This window comes from Herpailurus yagouaroundi, unplaced genomic scaffold, assembly GCF_014898765.1.
Source record: "Herpailurus yagouaroundi ecotype Mexico unplaced genomic scaffold, PumYag 187, whole genome shotgun sequence".
Classification (NCBI taxonomy): domain Eukaryota; kingdom Metazoa; phylum Chordata; class Mammalia; order Carnivora; family Felidae; genus Herpailurus; species Herpailurus yagouaroundi.
The window spans coordinates 18194288-18218218 of record NW_024412418.1 but is presented as its reverse complement, the minus strand read 5'-3'; the positions used below and the strand labels follow the sequence as shown (position 1 = coordinate 18218218).

General features: G+C 41.6%; 1 protein-coding gene across 1 annotated transcript in view; it reads right to left on the bottom strand.

Annotated features, from left to right (window-relative positions):
* The window catches only part of FBXO3 (F-box protein 3), a 55680-nt gene extending 32829 nt beyond the window's left edge, over positions 1-22851 (bottom strand). Inside the window, exons 1-3 of the mRNA XM_040495484.1 lie at positions 22846-22851; positions 17086-17099; positions 4549-4551 (exon numbers count right to left, since the gene is read on the bottom strand). The gene's annotated coding sequence lies outside the window, so the exon portion shown is untranslated. The remainder of the gene's footprint in view (positions 1-4548; positions 4552-17085; positions 17100-22845) is intronic.
* Between the last annotated feature and the right edge of the window lie 1080 nt (positions 22852-23931).

The following is a 23931-nucleotide window of genomic DNA, read 5'->3' as shown; positions in this document are numbered from 1 at the left end:
GCGTGTCCCTAGCACACAACAGGGCGGCTCTGAGCCTTGTCCATTCAGTAGGCGCAGAGTTGGGAAATTAGCCAGAGGTGCCAGGCTCCTCCCGAATTGGGGAAATGATTGTTGAGGGCATTATTTTAACCACCTCCCCAAGTTAAAGGTGCACAGGTACTGGATCTAAAGGTCAGACGCTTTCACTTAATTTGGTCGTCAAGGTTATTCAGCCTATTAGGGCAATGCAAAGTGTGTACTAAATGGATCTCTCCCCCCCCCCCCCAAGGTTTAATCTCAGCAATGTTAAGTATCCTGGGTGTGAAGGGATGAGCCAAAACCGCTAGTGGGCGTAATTGAGGCATGGCGGTTGCCCACTGTTAGCTTCGCCAAGGTGGTACAAAAGTGCTGGTGGGAGAAGTGAATATACACTTACCTGAATCCTTCTTTTCCCTTGCTTTTCCAAAGGCAGTATGGTGTAAGGGACTTCGAGGAGTCCAGTGAGACCTGGGGATCACGAATCTGTCATTTACTTTACTAGAATTGAGCTGGTGGACTAGCTAACCATGCCTAAATTCTGTGAGTTTCTGGACTCATCTCTAAAATCTATCCCTCCCCTAAAGTGGTTTATGGATGGAAGTGAAGTTTTGTTTGTGTTAAGTGCCTGACTAGATAGTCAGTAAATGTTAACTTCTGAAGCCTATGCATACATCCATTACTAAGTTTTCCAAACTCTTCCATATCCTGGAGGTTTCCTCCTAGCTATGTGGAAAAGTAGAAATAAGTCCACCATCCAACCCAAACCACTCCATTTCCTCAATTCACCACACCATTAATGTTTTATATTTATGAATTTTCTAATATTTATAACTCCTCTCCCCCATCCACAGTGTATTAATCATGTTTTTTAATTTTCTGTATGTTATGACATACATAAAAATCTTGCTGTCAGAGGACAGATTGTCCTCCTAGGGCTAGCTAGTTCTTACAGGGAGCAAATAACTTGGTTGGGAGCACGCCTCTCATATGCAAGCCAACCCCTCCTTTACCTAACTCTCACACACCAAGCCAATATTTCCCCTGCCCTAAATCATCCGAGGGCCAGGTACCAGGCAACTAGAGCCCAGGCCCACCATGTATTGTTCAGACTAGCCGGTCCTAAGCTGCTTACTCTTCCTTGCCCTGCCTTTCCTGGAAACCCCAATAAAGTCCCTGGCCTAACCTTTCCCCTTGCTCCTGCTTCTGCATCCCGAGTAAACCAGATGCTTCCACTGTGGCCCTACATGATGTGGTATGCCCCCTTCTCCAGTGAAATGTAGTAAAAACCTTTCAATGGCATTGGCCTTGCCATGTTGTCACTCACCTCCATACGTTAAAATCCCACTGATACAAATGAGACCCTCACCTAGGAAGAAAACACAAAAACTAATACAAAGGAAACTCTGCTCACCTCTCTGTACTTCCAAACTATTTATGCACATATTTAGGGCATTTCGAGAGTTGGATTCTGGCCAGCTGTTCCCTATTTGTCTCTCTTACCAGACTGTAAGCTCTCAGTCTTTTTCATCCTTGTGACTCCAGGGCCTAGCATGACATTCAACAAGTAGAAAGTTTAAATTTAGGTTGAGCAGATGAAGACAGAGCAATCATTGCTATTTGCCATGGAACCATACCTAAGTGTAGATACAGGTACATGCTTATTTTGATTTGATTCTAAATTCATGCTTGTCTCTATTTCTCCCTCGGATAAGCAATTTAACTTGTTTTAAGTCCAAAAGCTGGGACGGGGAGTTTTAAGTGCAATGCATTTGCTTCTGCTACCCTATTGTATTTTCCTTTCCTTTCCTTTGGACTTGCTCCAGTTATGACCAAATGAGAAGACCAGAAGTATGATGTTACCTTACTACCACGGTCGGGATTCAGGTGAGATGAGACAGGTACTCACCTGGGAGACAAAATTGAAGGGAGTGCCAAAAAAAAAAACCCCAAACACCTCAATAATCAAAATAAGTCATATTTTAATGTAGTATTTTAAAAACAAAAAACCAAAATGAATGCAAAAATCTATAGTGAACAAAACAGCAAAATTTTAAGTAAAAACTGGATTCCCACAGTGCTGTTCAAGCTATATTGGAGTGAAAGGCAAGGAAAAAATGTACAGCTAAATACATGTTTTCATATCTTTTTAAAATGATTATTTTTCCCCCAGAAGGTCAGAAGGGGCGCTCAGGTGGAGGACCAGCTTCTCCCAGGTGGTGGGGTTCAGAACTCCTGCTATCTCCCCTAGACCCTCTATCTCAGGCTGCAGAGCTGTGCCACTGTCGCATCTTGGAGACCGCCATCAGGTTGCCGGCCCTCTTGTCCAACAGCCTATGCCTTCTGGGGAGGTGGTTTCAACCCGGGCCCCAATTTCCTCCCCGACATGGTATGAAGTCAGTAGAGGAGGTTGGGGGAGCAGTGGAGGTGCGCAAGGCCAGGAGAGCCTGTTCCTGGGCTGTGGCTTTCTGTTACCACCTCCCTCCCAAATACCTCCAATAATGGCTGGAGAAGGGGTAGGAATAGGGAGGCAGGACTTGACTATTTGGGTCCCCTGGACTAAGATTGAGGGCGAGGGCTCCAGAGCCTGTGTGCCTGGGTGGGAGACACAGTTCTTCCAAGTCTGCTAATTGTTTTGGATGCTATTCTTTAAAGGGCACAGAAGGATTTCACTAAAATAGTATTTACTTGCCATTAATATTCCTGTGGTAAATCACAGAAAGCACAAGGTTCTGAAAAAACGAGTTCCTATGTGGAAGTTTTTAAAAGGGTTTCTCTGCTCTCTCAGGGAGTGATGATGCTTGAGAAATAAATACGCTTACGTGTTCTCTTGAGAACCCCAGTGTCACTTTGGCCTATGGTGTATGGTTTTTAGAGCACAACGCCTTACCTGGAGATAATTACGTTGTAGTATCATCAGCTTCCAGGTTCCCATCCGCTATTCCAGCAAGTCCCTCAGACGTTCATTCATATCTTATCACGGGCAAGGGTCTGGGCTCTGGCCTGTAAGGAATTAAGATGAGCACAGTGCTGTTCCAGCTTTGATGCCAGTACTCTTCAGAAGGTGAGAGATACACCCCCTCCTCTTTGGGGGACAATCCACATAGTCCCTTATTGTCATGGTTTAGCAACTAGCTGCCTCAGCGGATGTGAGTTTGCTGAGAGGCAGGACCGCAGTCACCAGATACTGAGTTCTAGAGGCTCCTGGTAAACAGGGCCTTACCCGTACCCTGCCCCCCATATATAAAACACCATAGTTTAGGGTCTCTATGAGCTCTCTATCGAACACTTTCTGGGATGTGTCTAGTCTTCCTTTGCCCAGCCTCATGTACCTCTCAGTGGGATAATGAAAGCTGAGAGCTGAGACAGGGAGAGGGATCCTGTACTCTCTCCTCCCTCTCTGCTTGTACCCCTCCCCCCAACATTCTGCATTTATGCTGCCTGGCATTGGGGGTGTGTGTGTCCTGGGCCCTTGAAAGACGGCTGCATGAAGGTCACACTCCACTTTGTCCCTTGCTAAGTGTTATTGGGAATGGCCTCCTGGGGCAGGAAACATTCTCAGGTGATTCTCAGGGGGTCTTGTCAGGTAGCAGGGAAGGCCTGGGAGTGGACCCCGCCACCTCTGGGGTCAGCGCTCTTAGTTGTGGTGAGGCAGCCTGGGCATCTGGGAGTATAGGGGATGACGAGGCGGGAGGACCGGGTTGGAACTGCCAGACCCCTACTGCCCCAAACAAGTGCGTCACCCGAAAGAAAAACCTTGGGCCAAAAGACAGCTGGTGATTGGTCAGAAGGAGGCCTGCCTCTGCAGAGCCCAGAAAAATTCAGGAATATGCTTATGCTTTATGGCTGAAAGCAGGGAGAAGGATAAAATTACAGATATGTGTGGAAATGAGAGGCCGCCACTGCAGCTCGGAAAGGCAACCTGCCTGATGCGTTGATGCAAAAATCTGGAATGGATTTCTCTGCTCCTCTGGAGCAAAAACACAAACCGATGGCTAATGAGAAGTCTGGAATGGTTGTAAGAGATTTAAAGGCACAATTCCAGAAGTCATATAAATTCGTTCTGGGACTGGTCACCCTTCCTCCTCCCTTAGGTGAGACTTTAAATGTTCCTGAATTTGCTCAATAAATGTCTTTTGTTTTGTCTGGTACATGCTTCTTGTTTTCCTGCAGCCTGTGTACTTGATAGGAACCTTCTGGATGCATGGTGACTGAACCCTGCAGACTATATACATTTAAAGTGTCCCCAGTACTGGACTCTAAACTAGTGAACACTGAAGGTGCGACCAAGAATGGTTTGTAATCCCAAAGCTTGCCCCGAGTGCATCTTTGAAACAATGTCTCCTATCAGGGGCGAAGAAAATGCAGTATTCTCACACAGTATGGGCCAGGGTGCCAAATAATACCATCCACCAATTTAATAGCTTGTGGGGCTGGGGAAGCCACTAGTAGCCACTAGAATTTGAGTCTTACTGTGACCTTTTGAGGCTTAACCAGGTCAGTTTATCCACTGTTGTTCCTGTAGTGCCTGACAGACATAAGAGAGGCTGAACCAGTATGCACTTGGTGGGTAGGCTTAGATGGGCTAGTGCTTTTTTTTAAATTATTTTATTTTTTTAAATTTTTTAAATTTTTAATTTTTTTTGGTGGCGGGAGGATATTCCCCAGGAAGAAGGGAAAAATCAGCCTCTGACCTAAGCTCTGTTCTATGTCCCTGGAGGCTGATCTCTATGAACTTCTTCACCTGGGCTCCCTTGTCATCTGGCTTCTGGTTGGGTTCAGCCATTGGGAGGCATTGGTAGGAGATTGGGGAAGAGGGGAGAAAAGAGAAAGTAGGGCTATTTAATGTCCACCAGCTGGGGTTTTAGCAGTAGCTGTGTTTCTCTGTGAAGAACACTCCTTGTGGTGCCCTCTCTCAACTCTTCATACTGTCCAGTAACCCTGGTCCCTCCCATCGCTCTTTCAGGGTTGGAAACAGCTCTCCTCCATTTACTGATCTCTGGGCACCTCACCACCCTATATTTATTCCTCCATCCTGCTCATATCTCCGCAAGTAATCTCATTGAGTTCTGTTCAGTTATTTCATTTTGAAAAGTCTGTTTCCTTATAGGACCCCGCCTAACGTCATTTGACTTACCCCAGCAAGAGTACTGTAATAAGCTCCCCAGGAGAACCTTATCAGTGAGCTGAACGGTGCCAGAACAATGAGATCTGCTGCTTGGGTCCGAACATGCCAATATACTGATGGCACAGCACTGCACATACTGCGTGCATTCTGTTGTGTCCCATCTTGGAGAAGCTGACCAAAGATAGATGGGTTTGGAAACTTTTGAAGGCTGTATACATATGTTTGCTACCTTGAATGTGGGGACGATATCACAGGAGTGTGTGTATATATCCAAACTCATCAAAACACATACATTAAATACATGCAATTTTTGTGTACCGGTTGTGCCTCAATAAAGCTGTAAAAGAGAAAAATAAGAGAAGAAATGCTTCCGTTATTCATGGGACCCCTTGGGGGCTTCCTGTGCAGCTACCAGCTACTGATAGCAATGGGGGTCCAACCTCTGGTTGGCCTATTTTGGAAATAAGGCTCTTCATACCTAGGAATCTGACTACATCCTTTATATACAGGCTAAGCATCCGCATTTGAAAAGGGACCACCTTCTTTTTTTTTTTTTTTTTTATATATGAAATTTATTGTCAAATTGGTTTCCACACAACACCCAGTGCTCATCCCAAAAGGTGCCCTCCTCAATACCCATCACCCACCCTCTCCTCCCTCCCACCCCCCATCAACCCTCAGTTTGCTCTCAGTTCTCAACAGTCTCTTATGCTTTGGCTCTCTCCCACTCTAACCTCTTTTTTTTTTTTTTTTCCTTCCCCTCCCCCATGGGTTCCTGTTAAGTTTCTCAGGATCCACATAAGAGTGAAACCATATGGTATCTGTCTTTCTCTGTATGGCTTATTTCACTTAGCATCACACTCTCCAGTTCCATCCACGTTGCTACAAAAGGCCATATTTCATTTTTTCTCATTGCCACGTAGTATTCCATAGTGTATATAAACCACAATTTCTTTATCCATTCATCAGTTGATGGACATTTAGTCTCTTTCCATAATTTGGCTATTGTTGAGAGTGCTGCTATGAACATTGGGGTACAAGTGCCCCTATGCATCAGTACTCCTGTGTCCCTTGGATAAATTCCTAGCAGTGCTATTGCTGGGTCATAGGGTAGGTCTATTTTTAATTTTCTGAGGAACCTCCACACTGCTTTCCAGAGCGGCTGCACCAATTTGCATTCCCACCAACAGTGCAAGAGGGTTCCCGTTTCTCCACATCCTCTCCAGCATCTATAGTCTCCTGATTTGTTCATTTTGGCCACTCTGACTGGCGTGAGGTGATACCTGAGTGTGGTTTTGATTTGTATTTCCCTGATAAGGAGCGACGCTGAACATCTTTTCATGTGCCTGTTGGCCATCCGGATGTCTTCTTTAGAGAAGTGTCTATTCATGTTTTCTGCCCATTTCTTCACTGGGTTATTTGTTTTTCGGGTGTGGAGTTTGGTGAGCTCTTTATAGATTTTGGATACTAGCCCTTTGTCCGATATGTCATTTGCAAATATCTTTTCCCATTCCGTTGGTTGCCTTTTAGTTTTGTTTGTTGTTTCCTTTGCTGTGCAGAAGCTTTTTATCTTCATAAGGTCCCAGTAATTCACTTTTGCTTTTAATTCCCTTGCCTTTGGGGATGTGTCGAGTAAGAGATTGCTACGGCTGAGGTCAGAGAGGTCTTTTCCTGCTTTCTCCTCTAAGGTTTTGATGGTTTCCTGTCTCACATTCAGGTCCTTGATCCATTTTGAGTTTATTTTTGTGAATGGTGTGAGAAAGTGGTCTAGTTTCAACCTTCTGCATGTTGCTGTCCAGTTCTCCCAGCACCATTTGTTAAAGAGACTGTCTTTTTTCCATTGGATGTTCTTTCCTGCTTTGTCAAAGATGAGTTGGCCATACGTTTGTGGGTCTAGTTCTGGGGTTTCTCTTCTATTCCATTGGTCTATGTGTCTGTTTTTGTGCCAATACCATGCTGTCTTGATGATGACAGCTTTGTAGTAGAGGCTAAAGTCTGGGATTGTGATGCCTCCTGCTTTGGTCTTCTTCTTCAAAATTACTTTGGCTATTCGGGGCCTTTTGTGGTTCCATATGAATTTTAGGATTGCTTGTTCTAGTTTCGAGAAGAATGCTGGTGCAATTTTGATTGGGATTGCATTGAATGTGTAGATAGCTTTGGGTAGTATTGACATTTTGACAATATTTATTCTTCCAATCCATGAGCAGGGAATGTCTTTCCATTTCTTTAAATCTTCTTCAATTACCTTCATAAGCTTTCTATAGTTTTCAGCATACAGATCCTTTACATCTTTGGTTAGATTTATTCCTAGGTATTTTATGCTTCTTGGTGCAATTGTGAATGGGATCAGTTTCCTTATTTGTCTTTCTGTTACTTCATTGTTAGTGTATAAGAATGCAACTGATTTCTGTACATTGATTTTGTATCCTGCAACTTTGCTGAATTCATGTATCAGTTCTAGCAGACTTTTGGTGGAGTCTGTGGGATTTTCCATGTATAATATCATGTCATCTGCAAAAAGCGAAAGCTTGACTTCATCTTTGCCAATTTTGATGCCTTTGATTTCCTTTTGTTGTCTGATTGCCGATGCTAGAACTTCCAGCACTATGTTAAACAACAGCGGTGAGAGTGGGCATCCCTGTCGTGTTCCTGATCTCAGGGAAAAAGCTCTCAGTTTTTCCCCGTTGAGGATGATGTTAGCTGTGGGCTTTTCATAAATGGCTTTTATGATCTTTAAGTATGTTCCTTCTATCCCGACTTTCTCAAGGGTTTTTATTAAGAAAGGGTGCTGGATTTTGTCAAAGGCCTTTTCTGCATCGATTGACAGGATCATATGGTTTTTCTCTTTTTTTTTGTTAATGTGATGTATCACGTTGATTGATTTGCGAATGTTGAACCAGCCCTGCATCCCAGGAATGAATCCCACTTGATCATGGTGAACAATTCTTTTTATATGCCGTTGAATTCGATTTGCTAGTATCTTATTGAGAATTTTGGCATCCATATTCATCAGGGATATTGGCCTGTAGTTCTCTTTTTTTACTGGGTCTCTGTCTGGTTTAGGAATCAAAGTAATACTGGCTTCATAGAATGAGTCTGGAAGTTTTCCTTCCCTTTCTATTTCTTGGAATAGCTTGAGAAGGATAGGTATTATCTCTGCTTTAAACGTCTGGTAGAACTCCCCTGGGAAGCCATCTGGTCCTGGACTCTTATTTGTTGGGAGATTTTTGATAACCGATTCAATTTCTTCGCTGGTGATGGGTCTGTTCAAGCTTTCTATTTCCTCCTGAATGAGTTTTGGAAGAGTGTGGGTGTTCAGGAATTTGTCCATTTCTTCCAGGTTGTCCAATTTGTTGCCATATAATTTTTCATAGTATTCCCTGATAATTCTAAGGCAAGAAGCGTTGACAGCAATCCAGTCATACAGGAAAGCGAACCTCGTCCTGGAAATTCCTATCCCCTTCAGACCCACGGAATTACAGGTATCATCAGTGTTCAGTCTCACAGCAGATTGGAGAATTTGGAAACGAGATTTTCTTGTCAGCTAAGCCTACAAGGACTTCCTTCTGTGGCCAAGCCTGAACCTAGCCTGTTCTGGGAAAAGAGAATGTCACTGAAAGGAAGTGACTTTTCTTTTTGAATGACTGCCACCTGTCAGTCCCATCTTGCACTGAGTCCTCAACTGTCTGATAGCCCCAAGCTTCTGAAATTGAGCCAGTTAGTGACAGCCAGTACAATCAGGATACTAGCTCACAATGTAATTGTTGAGCATGTTTTCTTTTTAATAAATGTTCATTGGACAAAAGAACAAAACAAGTTGGGTGTGACCACTATAGAAACTGTTGCAATGTAAATGAAACAGATTGCAAATGCAAGGCCTTTTTCTTTCTTTCTTTCTTTCTTTGTTTCTTTCTTTCTTTCTTTCTGCAAGGACTTTTGTAAGCAAATTATGCAAAACAAGAAAACATTAGGCAGGGCCAAATCACCAAGGAAATATAATTAAAGAAACAGGTTGGTAATTTATGTAATTATAATTTATTTTAGGTAAAGAATGAATAATTTTTTAGTATAAATATGTACCAGACATGGATCAGCCTTGAGGGAATTGTGCTAAATGAACTAATCCAGACAGAGAAAAACAAGTACTGCATGGTATCACTCGCATGTGGAATCTTTAAAAAAAAAAAAAAAAAAAAAAAAAAAGCTGAATTCATAGAACCAGAGTAGAATAGTGGCTGCCTGGGGATGGGGGGGATGGGAAGAGCTTGGCAAAAGAGTACAGACTTTCAATTATAAAATGAATGGGTCTGAGGATCCAATGTATAACATGATAACTATAACTGATAATTCTGCATTATATACTTGGAATTTACTAAGACGGCCCCCACTTAAGTGGTCTCAGCCCTCACAAAAAGACAAATATGTGAGGTGACAGATGTGTTAATGAACTTGATTGTGAGAATCTTTTCACAATGTATATGTACATCAAATTGTCATGTTGAACACTTTAAATATATTACAATTCTATTTGTCAATTATAGCTCAATAAAGCTGAAAAAAAATTGGGGCACATGGGTGGCTCAATCGATTAAGAGTCCAATTCTTGATCTTAGCCCAGGTCTTGATCTCAGGATCGTGAGTTCAAGCCCCACATTGGGCTGTGTGCTGGGCGTGAAGCTTACTTTAAAAATAAAATAATTAAATAACTAAAATCAGAGAGAGAATAAAATAAATAAAATGCTAATACAACTTAAAAAGAAATGTATAAATATTTTTAAAAGGTTATGCTTATATTGTTGTATAACTGGTACTTTTTAAAGAATTTGTAAACTCTTTTCCTTCTTAGCAAATACTCAACTACATCATCATTATTGATGACTGCATGTGTGTTCCTTAATAGGAATACATCCATATTTTAGGTAATCAGTCTCCTATTGTGTGACATTTAGAAAATTTCCAATTTTATTACAATAAACAGCAGTGTGATAAATACCCATGTACATTCATTTTTGTGAATTGTTTCAGTCACATTCATAGAACAAATTTTAGGTGTGGAACTGCTGGGTCAAATTTGCAAACTTTTTTTAGCTTGTCACCTATTTCTAAATGGCTCTCAAAATAGGCTACAGATAAAACATTGAGTTCTAGGCATGGAACTAGTACAGACCACATTCTCTGACCCAAATACGGTAAAATCACAAATGAATAATCATCTCAAAAGCCTGACCTCAAAAAGCAAATAAATAAAAGTGCTGTCTAAAAACCTCTTAGGTCAAAGAAGAAATGAACAATGATATTATGGAATTGTTTGACAGTAATACCAGTCAGAATGGCTTACAAAAAAAGTGTTTTATTTTTCTGCAAAAACTTTACCAAGAAGCAAATTTAAAACCTTAAACATTTTCTGTATTAAACAAGGAAGCCAAAAGACATATCAAACATTCTGCTCAAGTTCTAAAAGAACAAATACACTTAGGGGATGCCAGATATATATAAATTAACGGAAAGACAATGGAAAGAATAGGAGATAGAAAATAGAAAATAGAATTGACAAATAAGTTCCCTGTCTTGCTTTCTGTGTGTGTAAGTCTGCGTTTGTGTATGTGTGTGTATTCATGTGTGCTCAAAGGAGCAGGGACCACATGGAACCTTCCCACATTTTGCTGACGGTTGGGAGAAAAGACAAACTCAAACCCAACCAACACTCACAGTAGGATTAACTGGGATAATGTCAGAGTCAGTAGAGTGCCATGAAAGCACAAATGTGGAAATGACTAACTTAGTGGTGGGCGGGTCAGTGAAGGAAAGCATCCCACAGAATGTGACAGCTGAATTGAGCATCTTGCAATGGGTAGGATTTTGCCAAGTAAAATGCTTGTAGAGAGAAAGTGAAATTTAGGTATAGGGGATTGTTTTTCAAGGCACTAGTATTTTTTTTTTCCATGTCTAATCAGTTCTAGACATCTACGGGACTATTAACTATACAGTCTTATCATTTTTAATTGTGTGTTTTCTTTTAGAGCAGGATTCTTTTGATTCGGGTAGACTATTTTTAGATCCCACCTTATATTATTAATAATTATGGCAGAAAATGAACTTCAAAGAAATTAAATGTCTTATTTCTTTTCTGTAATTAGCTAATGATGTTAGTATGCAAAGATAAATTCCAAATCTACTTTATCCTATTGAAAGGATATGTGGCATGGATCTATGTGTGTTCAAGGAAAGGAGAGTCTGTAAAACCATATGAAAATCTTTTCATTAATTTTAAACTTTTAGAAATGTATCTGTTGGATGTCCCGTGACTCAGTTATAGTATCTTATTTACTAAGTATGTACTAGGAAGAATGAGGTATGCAGAACTTCTTTTTCCAGAAAGGTATTTCCAGAAACTTTTTATTGTCCTTGTTATTATGAGTATTTTCAAAATGCAAACTTCTGAATTTAGTATTATTCCTTTTGGGAGGGAAAGAATGTTAACATGTGTGTGTGTGTGTTTGTGTGTGTGTGTGTGATGAGTGTTTGTTAAAGCATAGAGAAAGGTGCGGAAAGATAGATATAGATATAGATATAGATATAGATATAGATATAGATATACATATACATATACATATACATGTACATACACATGTACATATATATATAAAGTTTCTCTGGGGATGGAGAGGCGAATATTGTGGAAAAGGTGAGTGAGGGGAAAGAATGAAAGGAGATGATTAGTTTGTTCCTTTTTATTTATACATTTGTATTGTTTTGTTACAGCGACAACTGGTGTGCTGGTTAATTGTATGTATCAACTTGACTAGACCATGAAGTGCCCGGACATTTGGTTATTATTCTGAATGTGTCTGTTCAGTGTGTTTCTGGATAAGATTAACATTTGAACCACTAGACTGGGGCATCAATGAAAATCCCACAGCTAGAATCACACTTAACAGTGAATGACTGGAAGTTTTCATCTCTAGGATCAGGAACAAGACAAAGATAAGTACTCTTATCACTGCTATTCAATATTATAGTGGGGATTCCAGTCAGGGAAATTAAACAAGAAAAGGAGTATAAGACATCTGGATTGGAGAAAAAGAAGCAAAACTATATTTGCACATGACATGCTCTTATGTATAGAAAATCCTAAGGAATCCAAACACCCCAAAATTAGAGTTAATAAACAAGTTCAGTGAAGTGGTGGGATACGGCAATATACAAAAATCTACTGTATTCCTATGCATTAGCGATGGACAACCCAAAAAGTGAAAAATAACAAAATAGTTCCATTTAAAGAGCATCAAAAATAATAAAAACACTTAGGAATAAATTTAACAGAAGTAGGGCATGATAGGTACCCTGAAAACTATAAAACATCATTGATAGATATTTTTAAAGATGTTATAAATGGAAAGGCATGCCATATTCATGAATTGGAAGATTTGTTGTTAAGATGACAACATTTCCCAAGCTGATCTACAGATTCAATTCAATTTCTGTCAAAAGCCTGGATAGTGCTTTTTGGAGCAATTGGCAGGATGATCCTAAAATTCATATGAAATGAAAGGGATCCAGAATACCAACACAATCTTGAAAAAGGAGAATAAAGTTGGAGGACTCCCATACCCTGATTTCAAAATTTACTAGAAAGTTACAGCAAAAAAGAAAGTGCAGTATTAGCAAGAGAATCATATAGATCAGTGGAATAAAACTGGGAGTCTGGAAATAAACTCATACATTTAATTCAATTGAGTTTTGACAAGGATGTTAAGACAGTTCAATGAAGAAATAATAATATTTTCAACAAACAGTGCTGGGACGGATGCAAAAAAATGCAAAAAAAAAAAAAAAAAAAAAAGAAGAAGAAGTTGGATCCTTACTTCACACCCTATATAAAAATTAATTCCGAATGGGTCAATGACTTAAATATTAGAGCTAAAACCATAAAACTTTTAGAAGAAAAAGTACAGGTAAATCACCATGACTTTGGCAATGGATTCTCAGAGATGAAATCAAACCCATGGGCAACAAAAGAAAACATAGATAAATTGGAGGTCATCAAAATTAAAAGCTTTTGTGTTTTAATGGATTCTATCCAGAAAGTGAAAAGACAACCCATATAATGGGAGAAAGTATTTGCAAAATATATTATCTACCTATCTATCTATCATCTATGTATCTATCACTTAGTCAATAATAAAAAGACAGCCCAAGTAAAAACTGAGTAAAGTACGTAAATAGACATTTTTCCAAAGAAGATATATAAGTGGCCAATTAGCACATTAAAAGGTGTTTAACATCATTAGGCATTAGGAAAATGCAAATCAAAAACAATGTCATGGGGTATCTGGCTCATTTGGAAGATCATGCAACTCTTGATTTCAGGATTGTGAGTTCAAATTCCACATTGGGTGTAGAGATGACTTAAAAAAACCCAAAACATAATATCACTTTCCGTCCACTAGGATGCCTATGATCAAAAAGATAGATAATCACAAGTGTTGATGAATATGTAAAGAAATTGAAAACCCCATATATTGCTAGTGGGAATGTAAAATTGTTAGTCACTTTTTTGTGATGAAAGAAATTATTTAACCAAAACACGTGTTGACACTTAAGGCTTAACTAGAATAAATCTGTCCAAATTAAAATAGTATTAAGGACCAAGCAGATAATCACTGGTTTATATGACATAGTAGCAAGAGTTCACTGCAGGAAAAAAAACAAAAACAAAAAAAGTGGATCCAACTTCCATTGTAAGACCTCTCAAACAGTTTGGCAATTCCTCCAAAAGTTAAATATGGAGTTATCATCTCAGTGTGACCCAGCGATTCCACTCCTAAGTATATACCCAAGAGAATTGAAAATCTATGTTCACACGAAAACTTACACCTGGATGTTCATAGTGGCATTATACATAATAGCCAAAAGGTAGAAGCAACCTAAACTTCCATCAACTGTTGGATAATAAAATGTGGTACATCCATACAATGGAATATTACTTAGCAAGAAAAAAAAGAGAGAGAGAAAAGAGAAAAAGAAAAAAATGAAATGAAGGTCTGTTCTGTAAGGTGGATGAACCTTGAAAACAATATGCTAAGTGAAAGATGCCAATCACAAAAGACCACATACTACAATGTCCACTATAGGCCATTGCTTCCACGGAGGCAGAAAGCAGATTAGTGATTGCCAGACAATGTGGGGAGGCAGGGAGTGGAGACCAATTGCTAACAAGTAGGTTTCTTTGGGGGTGATGAAAGTATTTTGGACTTATACTTTCTTACGCTTGCAAAAGAATTATAATTATACAATTCTGTAACTATACTAAAAACCACTGAACTGTGCGCTTTAAAAACAAAGTCATCATTTTCTCACATAATTGTCTTGAGAAAACAGTTGGATAATGCTCGAGAGATAATATGCTGCCACTCAGTATAATGAAAACTGCCTACCTCTGGATAATTACACAATATCTTCGTCTGTTTTACAGTCCACAGCGACTGCTCAGTGGTTCTTCAGAAGTGTCTCCCATTGTCCGTAAGTTTCTGTACTTGCTACCGTCACAGCCTGGTCAGGCTAGGACCACCAGGGATAAACCTGTAGTCTGACAAAGTCAGGTTTATTGGTTCATTGCAATGAGAAAAACCACACAGTAGAGTTACTCTGGACCTTCTCCAAATAGGGAAAAATAGAGTTATTGTAGAGTTTGGGGGAAGAATGGAATCTGGGTGAAATTCAAATGAAGTAGTGTTTCAATGCACTTTAGGCAATGCAGGGTGAGTGTAAAAGGCTCCTCACCAGGTCTGGACTGTGAAATGGGCACAAGGTCCTATTTCCTCAGAAACCACTAAGTTAAGGTAAATGTAGATTCTTGTGTCCAGACACCTTTATCTGAACCTCTGCACCTGGGTTCTATGTCAAGTTTGCTTCTCTGCTTCGGAGTGTCTTAGTTCCTTCAGGCATGACTGGGATATTTCATTCTTATGGAAATAATTTCAAATAGCGACGTTACTGACAGTCAGATTTTAGAAGACAAGTCTTCTGAGAGCAAGAAAGCGGTAGTCACTCTTAGAAGGGGGTCCTGTGGTACTTTTCAGCTGCAGTGTGTCCCTGGGAGAAGTAATGTTTGCTGTGAACTTTGTAGCTGTCTTTGCCTGTGTCTGTTACCCCAGTCCGATGAATGGCAGGTCTGGTGTTTTACTTCCTCAGCACTGAGCGGGTTACAAGGATTGACACAATGCTGCTTGTGCTCTTAAGTCCCTAGAGGTAAGAAAGGCAACACTTTAATTAAGGAGGAACCAACCGGGTTGACCTGAAGGTTCATGTCCTCTGCCTTTATTGCTTCTTGGGGCCCTGGTTCAGCAGGTCTGAGTTAGCTCAGAGGAAGGACAGGCTGGAGTCTAGGGGTGCCTCTTTTCTAACAAGGCCATTTCTCCAGGCAAGAAAACTGTGCTGTCATTGGCCTCCTGCACGTCCCTTAGGGAGAGCGCAGCACCGCCAGTCTCCCACTGCAGTGGCCAGGCCAGCTGTGCCCAGCTTAGACACATGCGCTGTTACGAGCTGAGGGGCGGGGAGGAGGTCCTGCCTCCACTGCTCCTAGGTGTCCTGGGAACCATATTTGTACTTGTGACTGGCCCCAGTGACGTGTGGATCCTTGTCCTCTTGCATGACTATTCTGACCACAAAGGCACACTTTGTCTCTAATTTTTGGAAGTGGTCATTTCAAGCGGGGCCACCTTCGGGGTGGGAACTATTGCTTCTTAGGGGTTGTGCCAGGTCTTAGGAAGGGCTGAAGACTAGGCACCGGGGCCTCAGGTGTGGGTGAGGTGGCCTCAGTTTAAAAACCTAGACTGCATGGGGTGTGCTCTGAGGTTTGGGAGGGAAGTGGAGGGTAGCAGGGACTCTGCCAGTCCCTGAAGCTCAAAAGCAAGCGTGCCATTTAAAAGAGAGATAGATTGACTACAGAGGCAAAACCCCAGTAGTGAGGCTGCTTATTGCCAAAAAAAAAAAAGGAGGTGGTTATTGAAGCAGAGGATAGAAACACAGTGAGGTTGGAGGGGACAGACTGTGGGGGCGGTCAGACCCGCAGCCAGGCAGATGAACCGATAGAAAAACCTGGTGTGGATTTCATTCCTCCACTGCAAACCACCCCTCCTTCCCAGACTTCCGGGTCAATGGGAAAACCTGGAATGGCTCTAGGAAAATTACAGAGAGGGCACCAGCAGGAACCAGGGCTAGGTCTGAGATTGACTCCCTGACCTCTCTCTCTCTCTTTCTCTCAAGAGAGGGCTACAAATTTCCTGAATTTTGTAGAGACCAGAACTTATGAGGCTAATAATAGTGGTAATAATAGTGATCTGTTCTTTGTATAATTGTTATGTGTGATCTTGCGACCTTGAATGTCCCTGATAGTGACTCCTGTAGGTGACTTCTTTTTTTTATATTTCCAAGTTCTTAAAATCTTTTTATTTTATTTTATTTTTTTAGTTTACATCCAAATTAGTTAGCATATAGGGCAACACTGATTTCAGGAGTAGATTCCTTAATGCCCCTTACCCATTTAGCCCATCCCCCCCCACAACCCCTCCAGTAACCCTCTGTTTGGTCTCTATATTTAAGAGTCTCCTATGTTTTGTCCCCTTCCCTGTTTTTTTATTATTATTTTTGCTTCCCTTCCCTTATGTTCATCTGTTCTGTGTCTTAAAGTCCTCATATGAGTGAAGTCATATGATATTTGTCTTTCTCTGACTAATTTTGCTTAACATAGTACCCTCTAGTTCCATCCACATAGTTGCAAATGGCAAGATTTCATTCTTTTTGATTGCCAAGTAATACTCCATTGTGTATATACACCACATTTTCTTTATCCATTCATCCATTGATGGACATTTGGGCTCTTTCCATACTTTGGCTATTGTTGATGGTGCTGCTATAAACATGGGGGTGCATGTGTCCCTTCGGAACAGCACACCTGTATCCCGTGGATAAATGCCTAGTAGTGCAATTCCTGGGTTGTAGGGTAGTTCTATCTTTAATTCTTTGGGGAACCTCCATACTGTTTACCAGAGTGGCTGCACCAGCTTGCGTTCCCACCAACAATGCAAAAGAGATCCTCTTTCTTTGCATCCTGGCCAATATCTGTTGTTGCCTGAGTTGTTCATGTTAGCCATTCTGACAGATGTGAGGTGGTATCTCATTGTGGTTTTGGTTTGTATTTCCCTGATGATGAGTGATGTTGAGCATTTTTTCACGTTGTCGGTTGGCCATCTGGATGTCTTCTTTGGAGAAGTGTCTCCAAAGTCTCCAGAGAGGGTCAATAACTTTCAAAGATTACCTCAAAACGGTCCACAAGCTTAGACTCAGTAACTGAGTCTCTCTGTCTCTCCAAATAAGTAAATAAACTTTTTTTAAAAAGGGTGGAGGGGAGTGCCTGGGTGGCTCAATCGGTTAAGGGTCTGACTCTTCACTTCTGCTCAGATCATGATCTTGGGTTGCTCCGGTTGGGCTCTGTGCAGATAGCTCAGAGCCTTCTTGGGATTCTCTCTCCCTTCATCTCTCTGCCCCACCCCTGCTCGTGCTCTCCCTTTCTCTCTCAAAATAAGTAAATACACTTAAAAAAAAAAAAAAAAAAAGAAGACTCAGTGAGGAATGTTCCTCTGAAAAGGTTGGTTTTGCTGGTTAAAAAAATTATATTTAACGTTTTATTTTATTATTTTAAGCGACAAAGAGGGACAGAATGAGAGCAGGGGAGGAGCAGAGAGAGAGGGAGACACAGAATCCAAAGCTGGCTCCAGACTCCCAGCTGTCAACACAGAGGCCGGTGCAGGGATTGAACCCACAAACTAGGAGAGCATGACCTGAGCCAAAGTTGGACGCTCAACTGACTGAGCCACGCAGGCGCCAGTTTGGCTCGCTTTTAGGTCCCTACTGGAGTCAATATCAGTGCAGCCCTATTCGGTATCCCACACTTGGGAACACTCATTGTCTCCCTCCATGTCTGTCTCTTGCCCTTACCTCCAACATCCGTGTTGATTTATTAATATTGTATTATTGTATTGTTAGTTGTATTTATTAGCATTGTATCTGTATTGATTTTTTTTTTTCAGGAGAAAACTTTGAAAATCATTCTTGGTAATCTGACTAGAAGCGAGAAGACCAAGCAGCTACGTTATCATCTAGATAAAGTTCAGTGCTGGAGGGCAGAAGTTCAGAAGTGACTTTTTCCACACCTCAGGAGAAGCAATCGGTATGGGTGATCCATGAGGACCCACGTGGATACTGGGAAAATCCTCAAAAATGGAGCAGGAGGCTTGAACACCAACCACAATGGTAACGTGGAGATAATAACAGTGGTGATGATAATTGCTGGCCTTTAGGTACCGTTGGCCACCTGCCAGGGGCCACTGAACCAGCAGTAGGGGGCGGGGCCACAATTGCCCTGGAGTTCTGTCTCCCTCTGTATTACACACTCTTTCACTTAGGGTTTTAGCAGGTAGAAGGCTTCAATGGTAAAAATGAAATATCACGAGAAATCAAGCAATTTACATGGTAGGAGTTTTTTCTAGATTTCTTCCCTAGGACAGGCCTGAGCTACAAGGAAAGACCATCCTCTCCCAAAGAGGCTATTTTTGAAGGATGTTGATCAGGTAGCTTTAGCACAGATCCTTAGACATAATTGCTATTCTTTTTTTATGTCTTCTAAATCATTGATTCCTATGTTTACAAATTTCTACGTTGTCCAATGCAAAGAGGGAGGGGGGAGAAAAGGAACTGCAAAGCACGAGCTCCTGGCGAAGACTGAAAAGCTAGCCATCAAAGTATTCATGGACTGTGTCCCTTTGCTTTTTGCCTGTGATAGTGACATTTCTCTGGGAATTGCATAAACTGGGGCAAAATTCAAGGATAGCATTCCCTCTGAAAATATGTTTGGTGAAAAAAGATAATTATGTATAAATTCTGGACCTTGCCAATTTTCAAGTTATGTCTAAGGTAACCCTTCTTTCTACAGGTTCCAAGAAATACTATTCACCCATTTCTGCCACCTTTCTTTCTTTTTTTTTTTTTTAAGTTTTTTAATGTTTGTTTATTTTTGAGAGAGAGAGAGAGATAGAGTGCAAACGGGGGAGGGGCAAAGAGAGAAGGAGCCAAGAATCTGAGGCAGGCTCCAGACTCTGAGCTGTCAGCATAGAGCTCAGGACTCAAACTCACAACCCCGGAGATCATGACCCCCGAGCTGAAGTCGGTCGCTTGATCAACTAAGCCACCCAGGCGTCCACGACACCCTTCTTTTCTTATCTTCCAAGTGAGAGAAAATGGTGATCCTCCGTATTTTTATGTCTTTACCTTATGTATTAACTGTATACAACTCTAATAATAACACTAATGGTGGCGGTAAGAGTAGTGCAAAATGAAGGGAATAATGTAAATTTGCCTCTATGCTGCCTAGTTAATTGTAGGTCACTCAGAAATATTTATTACATTATAATCTGTTGCAAATCGTTCAACAAATACTTACTGAGTACTAGTGAATACGTGATGTTATGAGACACTGGGTAAAGCGATAAGCAGACAGTCCCTGCCCTTAGGTGGTTTTAGTTTTCTGTTTTGTTGTCATTGCTCTTCTTGTGCCATAAAGAGAGGCATTATGTTTCACAAGCAGGCTGGTATAGATGGTAATAGCACTCGATTCCAAATCGGAAGACCCAGATGCTAATTGTTGCTTTGATAGGAACAAGATGTTCCCGTGATCTCAGGGAAGTCATTCAAATGTCTTAGTATCATCTGAACGAATATGATAGTCAAACTCGATTTTTATACTTTAAAGAGTTCTGCCAACCGTAGAGCCTTGTTTGATGTTCAGAGGACAATTAGCTTGACTGGGTATGAAAGGGTAGCCTTCATGTTCTGCCTATAAGTCTACATTCCAGGATCCGTCTACAAAGTCTTTTTCACCTTCTTTAGTAGTGTTCAGATCTTCAGAAACCTGGCTTTTGACACCTAAGCTCATCTGAAAATGTTTGGTGGTGGTGGTTGTTTGTTTTTAAAATATTTTCTTTTTTTTAAGAAATCTCTACACCCAACATGGGGCTCGAACCTACAACCCTGAGATCAAGAGTTGCATGCTCTACCAGCTGAGCCAGCCAGGTGCTCCTGAAACTGTTAATTAAAAGAAACCCAGTTTAGTTATTTATCTTTTTCTCTAGAAGAGGAAACCATTAACAACAACCATAAAAAATTCACATGGCCGGGGCAGGGGGTGGGGGAGGGGGGGAGAGGGGGGCAGGTGTGGTGCCTGGGTGTCTCAGTCGGTTAAGTGTCCAACTTTTGCTCCGGTTATGATCTCATGGCTCATGAGTTCGAGCCCTGCATCGGGCTCTCTGCTGTCTGAGCAGAGCCCACTTTGGATCCTCTGTCTCCCTCCTTCTCTCTCTGTCAAAAATAAATAAACATTAAAAAAATAATAAAAATGTTTTAAAACATTCACATGGCTTCTTGTGGAGGAAGGAATCAGAACGTCAAAAGTGGGTTGATTCCAGCCAACAGCTCTCATCACATGAGAATCTCTTGTGAGCTGACTGGCCATGTAAGGAATGAATACTCATTTTCGTGGACCTGGAGAGTATGTTTGTGCTTACCCATCCTTAGCCTCTATCTAGTTTCCCACGGCTTCATGTCATGTGTTAGCCAGACACATCAAGGCTTAAAGGTATTTTTTGCTGTGAAAGTTAAATTTCAATAGATAGTTAATTGATTTTTCTAGGAATGAGCCTCTAAACATGGCCACAGCTCAGGGACACTGACCGACCCAGTGTCTCTTTGCTGAGGCGATTTAAACACGAAGCAGATAAAGCGAAGTGAGTATCATCAGAAGAATAAGGGCAATGCAAGATTTGTAAGCAGTACGCTTTTGTTGGTCAAAATAGCTTGGAAAATTATTGACAATTTTTTTTAGCCTCTTCAGATTTAGTTAAGATTTAATTTCTTGAAGAATTGTTGGAGAAAGGGTTTCTTTTTTTTTTTTTTTAATTTTTTTTCAACGTTTTTTATTTATTTTTGGGACAGGGAGAGACAGAGCATGAACGGGGGAGGGGCAGAGAGAGAGGGAGACACAGAATCGGAAACAGGCTCCAGGCTCTGAGCCATCAGCCCAGAGCCCGACGCGGGGCTCGAACTCCTGGACCGCGAGATGGTGACCTGGCTGAAGTCGGACGCTTAACCGACTGCGCCACCCAGGCGCCCCTGGAGAAAGGGTTTCGACACCCAGATCTGCTAGTACTCAGTGTTATTCAGAGGATCCATGAACTTTGAAGTTTGGTAATCCTGCAGCCAACAAGAGCAGTTCTCAAGCTTTTATGTGAGTGTATCATCAGGGTAGCTTATTAAAACACATATTCTATTCTTTGGTTTGGGGTGAAAACAGATTCTGCATTTCTTTTTAAAAAAATTTTTTTAAATGTTTATTTTTGAGAGAGAGAGAGAGAGAGAGAGACAGAGAGACAGAGTATGAGCAGAGGAGGGGCAGTGAAAGGGAGACACAGAATCCGAAGCAGGCTCCAGGCTCTGAGCTATCAGCACAGAGCCCCATGCGGCCTTGAACTGGTGAACCGCGAGATCATGACCTGAGCCAAAGTCAGATGCTTAACCAACTGAGCCACCCAGGTGTCCCTGAGACTCTGCATTTCTGACAAGCTCTGAGGTGATGCCAGTATTGCTGGTCTTGGGACCATATTTTGAGCAGCATGGTCCCGATAGTTACCCCACCTGTGGAAAGCAGATGATCACAATTCTTACCTGTGATCCTGACCAGGAATGCCTATGGCCAGGCATTGGATGGTATGAGGTTAATTGCTGCCCTTGGCCTCTACATTGACTAGAGATCATTTTGTAGTGCTACTTTGGCACTGTAATTGAAGTGGTGGGGGTATATGCATATATTTTCTCTTTTTTGTTGTTTATTTTATTTTTTATTTTGAGAGAGAGAGAGAGAGCATGCGTGTGTGAGTCAGGGAGGAGCAGAGAGAGAAGGAGACAGAGAATCCGAAGCAGGCTCCTGAGCTGTCAGCACAGAGCCCACTGCAGGGCTCGATCCCATGAACCGTGAGATCGTGACTTGAGCTGAAATCAAGAATCTGACCCTTGACCGACTGAGCTACCGAAGTGCCTCTATTTTCTCTTAGAAACAAAGCTAAACAGCAAATGGGCACATGGGCAGCAAGAAGAAGGATGTTAGACTCAAGTGTTTCTAGAAAAAGGTAGAGATCAATGGCATGCTGAGGCATTAATTTTGTTACTGTATCTAATGTATGAATAATCTGTTATTAATTTAGCCTAATAAATCAATGATTTCTTTAAAAAAATTTTTTTTAATGTTTATTTATTTTTGAGACAGAGAGAGACAGAGCACGAATGGGGGTGGGTCAGAGAGAGGGAGACACAGAATCTGAAACAGGCTCCAGGCTCTGAGCTGTCAGCACAGAGCCCGACGAGGGGCTTGAACTCACGGACCGCGAGATCATGACCTGAGCCGAAGTCGGCTGCTTAACCGACTGAGCCACCCAGGTGCCCCAATGATTTCTTTTTAATATAAGTAAAAAGTGGCTATGCTGACCACGTTGAAATGAATTCCCTTGACCTGAATTAATGAGAGGAAAATTGGGGATGACAATGAGAAAAGAGTGTTGGTTTTCAGGATGGGATTCATTCGTTCATTCAATAACGTACTGAACTCCTTGTGATGGGCCAGGTGCTGTGCTGGGTTCTCAGTCCCTCTGTGAAAATTTCACACTCATTGGGAGCATACTGACCCCAAACAGCTCATCTTAAAATGAACTAAACTCGTGATCCTTGAAGAACAAATAAAGCATACTTTGAGAACACTGAAAACTGGGGTGTTTGACTTGGGGGTGTGAAGGAAGTCTGCCCTAAGAAGATGAGATTTGAGGTGAGAGCTGAAGCATGGATTGGAATGTACTAGGTGCAGGGGTTGGTGCTGGGAGAGACACCTTGGGGAGAAGGAGCTTGGCCCAAATGTGAGGTCATCCACATGTTGACACGTAGCCTCCCCCCCATCTGGGGCCTGCTGCTGCTGAGAAGACCCCCAGGGCTTTCATATACATGCCCAGCCTGGTCTCATCCATAGCAACATACCCACCCCAGTGTGGTCCCGTGGGCTGCCACAAAATGGGAAGCTGTTCAGCCCACCCCTTTGCTTCCACTTCCCCTGAGCCTTATTAACCTGTAGGCTTCAAGACTACCAGATTTTAAAACTTCTTGGTCTTGTAAATAAAATGTAGATTGCATTGTGATGATAAAGTAATACTTGCAAATGCTTTTATTTTATGGTAAAAAAAAAAAAAGAAAAAAGAAAAGAAAAGAAAAGAAAACTTGGGTGGTTGGGCGGCTCAGTCGGTTAAGGGTCAAACTCTTGGTTTCAGCTCAGGTCATGATCTCGTAGTTTGTGAGTTTGAACTCCATGTTGGGCTCTGTGCTGACAGCTTGGAGCCTGCTTGGGATTCTCTTTCTCTTCCTATCTCTCTGCCCCTCCCTGGCTTGTTTTCTCTCTCTCTCTCTCTCTCTCTCTCTCTCTCTCTCTCTCAAAATAGATAGGTAGAAAGAAAGAAAGACCGAAAGAAAGAACACTTACCCAGTTTTTTCAGACTCACAAACCAGGTTTGGGAAGCCCTACCTCAAACGGGCCTGGACTTTGGACAGTCTGGAGTCTATTAAAATTCCAGGGATCTTGACAGAATACTTTGTCCGTGAGCACGCTGGTGTTCAGAATAGTGCTGTGAGGTGGGCAGTCA